This window comes from Tauraco erythrolophus, chromosome 22 (assembly GCF_009769465.1).
Source record: "Tauraco erythrolophus isolate bTauEry1 chromosome 22, bTauEry1.pri, whole genome shotgun sequence".
NCBI lineage: Eukaryota > Metazoa > Chordata > Aves > Musophagiformes > Musophagidae > Tauraco > Tauraco erythrolophus.
This window is the reverse complement of record NC_141486.1, coordinates 10,934,555-10,944,023: the sequence shown is the minus strand read 5'-3', so window position 1 is coordinate 10,944,023 and position 9,469 is coordinate 10,934,555.

The following is a 9,469-nucleotide window of genomic DNA, read 5'->3' as shown; positions in this document are numbered from 1 at the left end:
TCTATTTTATGTTCTTCATTTTAAACACATTGTTGTGTATTATACATAAATAAATAAACACTTTAGAGAAGTGGTAGTAAATAAATTATTAATCCTCTGAGACAGTTTTACAGGTTGGTTTGTTCTTATCCATTTAAAGAGTCAGACACCAACAAGAAACACACTTCCACCTCCACCCCACCATCTCTTTAGGGTAGGTTTGTACCTTGCACTGGGCAAAATACTGAACACTGCTCCCCAAAGCCAAGTTTCAAGCAGAAAACAGTGGCTGTCAACTTTAGAGAGAGTCGTACATGCAGGCTGATGTTTGGTTTGTTTTGTGCTGGGAAAACTTCCGAAACTCCAGGCCTAATTTTGCATAAAGAGTATTGGTGCTTTAGCCTTTCCCTTAGGCACAACGACCTTCCCGTGAAACAACGACAACGTTTTTGCCTGCTGAGCAGCAGAGCTTGGCAGCCAGACCCCCGGCCGGGGCCAGCGACGGGCAGTGAAATCCAGCTGCCACTGGGTGGCAGAGGTTGGATACCACAACCACAGTTCTGGTGCCCAAGAAGGCATCATGCATGCTTATTCTCTGCCCAAGGTGACTCTCAAGATTCTTTCTTGCCTCCTCGTTAATTACTATACATATTTATAGACAAATTAAAGATTCAAACTTAAACATTTATTCAATTAATCATTTTGAGTTCTAGTAGAATAAACAGTATCAAATCAATTAATTAGCTCGGAGGTTTCTGACAATTTAACACATTCATTTTCTGTTTCCTCTCTGTGGTATTACGTCTCACACAAGAGTTAAAACATCACACACCACCAGCTTTTTTTGTAAGCGAAAGAGCAAAGTTCTGAACTATCAAACTATTTGCTTCAACTGACAATGAGCAGAAAATGGATTTGCTGCAATAATCGAATTAGACTTGCTTCTACACCCCTCTTCCAAAAGACATCACACCTAATCTTTAGGTCTTTAGCTGCTAATTCAATTATCAGCTCGTTGAGAGCAACTATAAACACAGTATTTGTTACCTACTCAGTGTGATTTGATTCACAACAAGAACAAACAATATTCTACAAACACAGGCTTCTGAATGCCTACATCATGAGGCCTCCCTTATCATTTCACTTCTGAGGAAGCTGCATATTTTATTCCTTAATGTCATGGTTTAACCCAGCAACTCAACACTAAACAGACGCTGGCTCACCCTCCCTCACCCCCAGGGAATGGGGAAGGGAATTAAAGGGAAAAAGGGAAGGAGATTCGTGAGTTGAGATAAGAACAATTGAATAATAATAATCTAAAATTTAAAGTAATGACGATAAAATAATAATAATACAAGGAAATATATATAATTATAATAATAAAAACAAACAAGTGATGTGCAGTGTAATTGCTCACCACCCAATTCCAAACTTCCTGGTCAATCCTCATCTATGTATGATGTTGCATGATATGGAAAATTCCATTGGCCAATTTGGACCTCAATCCCAAATCTAAGTTCAAACCAGACGAGGAGTTGTGGGCCCTTTGTCCCAGCTATGCTCCCTCCCAGCCTGTCGTGCTCCTGCGCACTGGCAAAACACGGGAAGCTGAAAAGCTCTTGATGTCCCTGCACCAACTAGGAACATCAGTGTGTTATCAATATTCTTCTCCCAACAAATCCCAGCCTAGATCCAAAACACAGCGCTATTCTAGCTACTAAACAGAAGAAACTCTCTCTGTCCCAGCCAAAACCAAGACACTTAAGGATGCTGCAAGAGCTCTGATTCTACAGCCACAACCCTCCATCCCAGCAGAGGGGCAGCCCCACGACTTCAGCAGCTTTGCCCGACACAGGAGCAGGCTGCCACGTCTGGCCGCAAGAAACACCTTTTAAGTCAAGCCAAGGGGACCTACACAAATGGCATCTATGCTCTCCACTTCTTGTTTCTCAGTCTTTTTAAAACCTTCATGGCGTTGAGAACCTCATAAATACATACAGCAATTACCATTCATTCGATAATAAATTAAAGGGAACTGATACTTTCACATTTGCAAGACTTTTACAGAAGGATTGAGCTGAACACCGTGAGCTAAGCTTATGGCTAACCTTGGGCACAGGGACTCTTTTCTGCTCCCTAGGAATTTGGTCCCCAGCCTTTACTCCACCCTACCCAAGCCTCCAACTCCATAATGCCATTCAGAGTAAGTTACACACAAAGTTGCAGAACATCACTGACAACATGCTCCAAGCCAGAATGCTTCCAATTATACAATAATTAGTAAAGCAGGATGAGGAAAAAGGCTCTTTAAGGACAAGTAACTTTTATCAACTCTTTTTTTCTGACGGGAAACTTTGGACAGACTGTACAACTTGAAGTTGAGGACAAAGTTTATAAACCACAGGCATTTAACCTCAGAAATACATACCACAAACCCTCTGAATAATGATAATTTCACCTAATGAGAACTGTTGGGTTTGTCCACACAAGAAAACTCTAATCTAGAAACACTGACATAATTAAAGATGATCTTAGTCTAAACCATTTTATAAAACTTCAATTAACTGAAATTCATCTAGCCAATTTACCAAGTTAGCCACGCTAGCTCTGTGTACACCAGCCGTACTTATCAAATAGGAGTGCTCTATTTCCAAAGCATGCATTTATCCAAACCTTGGGCACTGCTTCTGACACTCTACACAAAGACAGAGAGTAACCATAAACACACCAAGATGTTTCAGTAGTGGCAACTTTCAGGATCTAGAACAATTATTACTGCTACTGAAGATTTGTTAACTTTCCAAGAAGAAAAAAATATGGGTTAAAATCAGAACAGGCAGTAACTGTGTATGTGTAAGAGACAAACTAGCTATTTAACATGATTTACAAATTCTCAACAGAAGTAGTTACTGCAGAGACTGAATCTACTATCTACTGAACTTCCATTAATTCAGAACTATGCTACTGATATTATTTTTTCATCCACTACATTAATTTTCCAAACTCAAGTCACACCTGCCAGAGTTGTGAAATCTCCATTTGCCTCTTATTTCAGCACAGGTGGGGAGTTACTGTACTGGGATCCCTCTATTATACCTAGCCCTATTTGTAGCTGAGTTTCCCATTCCCTACGTGTACTGCTCCGTTTCCTGAAACGAGTCTAGTTTTAGATTTGTATACTGCATATTTGGTGCCTCAAGTGCTGCACTAGTTCGTTAAAGTGCACCCTTCTCTTTTGCTTCATTATCAGGCACAAGGCCTGGAAAAATACAAACACGTAAATTTAATGTGATAAACCTGGGATTTGCCAAATTCTTGGGAATCCTTCTTATGGAAAAGTTCAGGTAAGAACAAAAATTTGCATGCGCGATTTCATAGGAAGCAAATGTTTTAAAATGCTTATTAATCACTTTTATAGCTTTTAGTATCAGAGTATCCAGGCTCTTAAGTAATGATGACAACAGCGTTGACATCTGCATCCATCCAAAGATCCAGCAAAAGTGGCCTTCTGTCAACCTTCCTTTACCCGTTGCTCCAGCTTCTTCCTGTAACAGATCTGTATCCTCACAAAATTTTGGGAAGATCCCTTTATTTCTAAATCACACAAGTCTCGCCGCATCAACGGAACCCCTTTTCCAGTCTCTGCCACACCATTCATGGAACACCTTCTAAGGCAGTACAGCTTAGTTCTGCCCTCTGTATTCCATCTTGCATTCATGCAGTTGGGACCATTTCCTTTATTCAAACCCTGTAGACTCTTCTGCTTTTCAAGCATTTAAGCACTTGAGCTTTGCTAATGCATCTTTTTATTTGCAGTTCTCACATGTTTTTGCTGGACTAGACACATGCAGCATGTTACACAGCTTTAAAAAAAAGCATGTAAATAAATATCCTTGGACTGGCTCAACCAGAACAGCGTTCCCAGGCCGCATGTGGCCCTGGAACAGAGGCCAGGCTCATTGTGCTGCTACCTGCTGAGCACAGCCGCCAGCATTCCGGGGATTAGAGAAAGGGCACGACTGTAACAATGACAAAGACAGCGAGCGCTACTTGCACAGTGTTTAATGAGCAACACAGACCGTGGCATTTGGAGACTGATAGTTTAGGTTTGTTGTGGAGTTTTTTTAACCCCAAATTTTCATCACCTTTCAAATAATAAAGTGCCTGAATTAATCAGAGAGTCAGCTCTGAGAAAGCAGCATACAGGATTTCAAGCCCTTTTGCAAAACGCACACATGGATGCCTTGTAAGGCCAGCACGACAAGTCTTCGGCAAAGAAATTCACAATCACACTATACTTGCTTAGGAGTCATTTTGCCTTTACGGGATCTGAACTGTAATCAGAACACTGATGTCCCGTTACAAGAAGCAGAATTACAAGGAGAGAACAGAACCATTTTCACGATAGGGCATTACTCACAAACTGAAGGAACAGGGCACGACGGACAAAGTTCTAGTATCAGTTCTATTCAAGTTTTAGACTTCTGCAGAAGCAAAATAGAAGACCCAAGAAATAAAAATATTTATGAATTGAAGAAAAAAGAAAACATTTCATGCTTCCACTCTTCCCCTTTAAATTTTCCACAGAACACTGTTTTTGTAGCTGCCAATTCTGTGACCTTGCTGGAAGTCACCAAGCCCGAGATCAATTAGTAAGTACAGAAGAGAGAAGCAGCGCTGACTGCATTCTGCCTGTCCCTTGGGAAGAGCAGCTGTGCTTCAGGGTACAAGCAACATCAGCCTGGAAGATTGTTATCCAGTCGGAGTGCTGATACGCAGGTTGGTTACTAACTGCAAGATGCACAGTGCAGCAGAACTGAAAGGAAACAGGAAAAACTCCTTTTTCCTTTGACTTCCTCATTTAAAATTTTCCAGTAATTTAAAAACATTTTTTGTTTTGCACACAATGAAACCTTATTACACTAAATGATGTCTACAACAAACACACCACGCTGGCTTCAAACATAGAAATTACGAACGTTTGTTAGCATTCTTCCTACTGAAGTGCCCCATAGGAAATTATCCTTTAAAAATACTGCATACTCTTCACATATCCCATTTAATCACTCACCGAAGCTGGGAAAAGTTCGTTTGTACAGATTAACTGGTAATATGCAAAATAAAATAAAAGAAACCTTTACTGAATCTCAGAAAAGTTTTCCTGGCTTTTATTAGCAAAGGAAGAGAAACATCATCAATAATGTTTAAGCAGGATCAAAACGCCTACCATCTTCCACATACTTTGGAAAAGGATGCTGCTTTACCTGGAAAGGGAAGGGCAGTACAGAGGGTGGAATTTCTAGGAGGGGGTGAGAAAAAAAGATAGGAAGTAGTTTGCACCAGCAGTACTGAAGTCCTGAAACGAGATGAATCATTATTCTTCTCTACGACACGGACTGGTTTTGAATATTTTTAAGGAAGCTCCATAAACCCTCAGCAGATCACCATTATCCCCCATTTCACATACAGGACGAATCAAAACACAGAAGAATTTGGAGATTTTACCTGTCTTACACACGAAACTAGAGTGACAGAGAAGGATAATAGTCCCAGTACCTCAACTTCCAGTTGCATATCGGAACTACCACAGGAGTTACCAGAGAGGATAGCGTCCAGAGAAGCAGCAATGTGTACCCTCTGCTGTCCCCAAATGATGCACGACTCTTTCCAATCCACTTCAGACAGAGCTCTTGCACACGCTGCAATCTCCATTTTCTCTTTCACACAGAAGACCAACATAGAGAATTTGGAATTACAAGAGTTAGGTGCCATCTCTGCATCTACCAAAAGCTACTGCTACCTACTTTGTCTGGCTTGTGCTTCTGTGCCAAAGTAAAAGGTGAAATAAAAACATGAGAGAAAAGAGACTTTTACAAGTGTCAGGAGGTAGGGAAAATGGTAGTTGATATTTTGGAAGACGACTGAAATCGTTTATCCCACGCAATGAGGTCTCATCTCTCCCAGATTTTGACTAAATTATTAGTTACTGGTCTCCATTTCACTCCCTGCAGTACAGATTACCTGGATCACAGAGCAGTGACTTGAATAATAAAACTATCAAACTTGTAAGTTCTAATTTAACTTGGCTCTTGGGGACAGACTTTCTTCTGAAGTTGTTTACATCACTTGGTCTAATAGACATCAGGAGCACATTCTTACATATTTCAGTCCCCATTTCCAGTGACCCTCATGGTGTTCAGAAACAAATCAAATTAGCCACTTGTCTCTTATCAAGGAAAGAGGACCTATTTGCAAGTCAGCAGGAACATCCCAATGCTCACTCTCAGTAAAATTGTTTCACACCACCTTATTAGAGACTTGACAGGGGTCGTGCAGCACTACCTGCAAAGGCTGACTGATGACATAAAACACAGAACACTTTGGGGCATGGAGCAGAAAAATTTCAAAGACCAGCCCTACAGAACCAAATATATCTGGTTTTCTTAATTTTAAATACGAGCATTTTAAACGCTATCCTGAAAAAGTTATTGGGAAACACAATGAATGACAATGTGACTACACTAGCACTCCAGGAATGGAAAGCTAAGGACAGTGACTCAGTGGTTCCTAGCAAAGGGCCCTCACTGCAGAATGTCTTTAGAACATAAATGTGGGGCTTTCCACTAGGAAGATTCAACTGCTGACCGAGATATAGTTGTATTCTCAGCACTGCGTGAACTCCAGCTCTGTAGTATTTAAATCAGTACATAAATATTTCACACAGAATTTAGCCTAAAATAAGCCACCTGCCTGCTTACTACAATGTTACAACAGTCTGTGTGCTTGCCTTAATTTGCAGGCAACTATAATGCTGTTTGTGTGATCTACTATTCCGTAAAGCCTCCCAGAAGAAACCCGAGAGATCAATAGGCCTTAAATAAGTAATTAGAAGAGCTGAAATAATTTAGGTCATCAAACACCAAGTGGGATAAATAAAAAGTCATAGCTCCGTGAACACCTGCATTTAATAGAATTTTTACATTTATTTGTTGAATTAAATGATAGAAAGGCAGCACAACAAAGCGTAAGAGGCAGAATTGCTCAATACCATCTATGATAGGAAAGCAAAAAAGGATAACGATACATACTTGCATTAGAATTATTTGGCAGGTTAATAACAGAAAAAAAGAATAAAAGAATAAAAGAAACAAGATAATTTAACAGCCTTCAACTTCTCACTCCTAACGCAAGTGAATTGAGATGAAAAATTTGAAGGGAACCTTCTAATCTAAGGCATGAAGCAAAGACAACACACAGAATGAAAAATTTCTACACTTTAGATGTGTTACACTAGGAGAAAATGTATGCAAAATACACTCTCCCAAAAATAGAGGTACATTTCTGTTCAAATGTCTCAGGTTTAATCTATGTCGCCACATCTACCCTACTCAGTCCAGGATCCTGTCATATCCAGAGCAGTGTCTGTCCCTGCCTCACCCCATGATAAAAACTGCTTGTTTCCATGCTTTAAAATCCTTTACCGAATCTCCTCCAGGAGGCCTCCAACCTGCAGCTCCTTCAGTCTTGGCAGGGAGATCAGTCTTCCAAATTTTCAAATATTTTGTTCATTCTTTCATTTCTAGACTCCTGCTGATCCCTAGCTCCTGCTTCCTCAGAATAGATTATGGGAATAAAGTTTACTACCTTCCTTACCATGTCTGGCTGAAAGACGCTCTAAATTATAGCTGATTACAGTCTGCTGAAACTGACTTCTGAATACAGTACATCATGACAAAAGAGACAGAACAGATTTCAAAGAGCAAGTAGAAACTGTGATCCTGGTTAGAGGGATGTGCCAACAGCCGTTTGTCAGATCCAGGTTTTAGTGTGCTGGACCAAATCTGTTTGTTCTAGAACTTCAACTACTTTGAGTTGAACGGACATCAGAATTACAAACTGCTCCAGCCCCATTTTGAGATACTGGGTTTGGGTACCAGCACATTCAGGAACACACCAGCTTCAAGGTCAGTAATTTATTCCAAGGGTACAGCTTGTGAACTTTTTCAAAATGACACTGAATTCTGGCTGTAGCCTCACAAAATTTGTAATGAAGTTACAAACCTACCTCATTATAACCGAAGTTTTCATTATAGCAAGATTTTTCAACCAGTTTTCTGACCACAGTTCAAAGCATTTTATTTCTATCTAACAATTACTATTATTCCTAAAAGCTCTCCACTTTCTGTTGATGAAAATGAATCTTGGTAAAGCTTTTTAAAAGTTATTATCATTATGACTGTACTGCCAGTTGCACTCCGACAAACTCTGATTCAAGTTCTAGGCTTCAGGGTCATTGACAGACACTCAGCTACTGCTTCCATCAAAAAAACACAGGTCATCACAGACAAAAACAGACATGGGAAGGAGAAAACATGCAGTTAAAAAACTAATGAAAAAAACCAACCACCACTGAAAACAAAAACTTTTTGTACCAGAAACAGATTGAAAACAGAAAGAAAATTAGCATTTAGGAATGAAAAAGCCTATTCACTGTTGATGTTAAATACAACACCCGCAGAGATGGAAGCTGGGTTTATTTTTGATAGCAGCATAAACATTAAAGATAAGCCAAAAGCATTTAGAAAATATGGGTGCAGTACAAAGGCTCGTGTGATGAGAGATATTTTTCTTTTCATCTTGACCTGGAAAACCTCTTGTATGACAGAGACTCTTTTCAGTGGAGTCACAGTCCTGCCTAGTTACTCTGCCTATTAGTGATAAAAAGGCCACCCAAGCTGTTTCTACTTTGGCAGGATGGCAGGTTTTCAATCCTAAACTCCAAAGGAAAAGGAAAAAAAACACCCTAATATACCTAAGGACCTGCACTAAACTCCTGTCTTCCCTTATCTGGTCCAGTCACATGCTACCCTAAAACAATAACCCTTACAACTGTATCATCGTTTTTCTAGAAAGGACATACATATGCCCCCAAACATTTATCTACTTGCCACTGATATATGTGAAGATATTTATCTCATATTGAGATGAGAAAACATGCCTCATATCCTACTCACACAATGGACAAAACCGCTGATTTCCAGATGGGTTTATCATGCCTACAATCCCAGTAATGTCTAACTGCTAACCACATCAACCATAATCATTGTGAGGGTTATGCAATCAAAGGATCAAATCTCAAATGTGTATTATAAAGTACTAAGACTGAAAACTGTGGACACATCTGTGAAGTTTAGTCCTACTTTGGATGTCTGTTCATACAGTGCAGGCTTCTCTAGGGAGGAGAGCTGCAGACTAATGGTCAGTCTTTAGAACTTTATGCCATTAACTTGCAAAGAGAAACCTGCTGCATAAGACACTGCCAACCCCACGTGCTCAGCTACAACATGACTGTAGAACCTTCTTTCTGCCACCTTTCCTTGCACAGACCATACAGGCAGAGGTGCCCTGTAACCAGCTGCACTTCCTCATTCCTACGTGCACAACGGGTAAAAGCACTTCCATTCACAAAAAAATAAAAATGTTAAAAGTC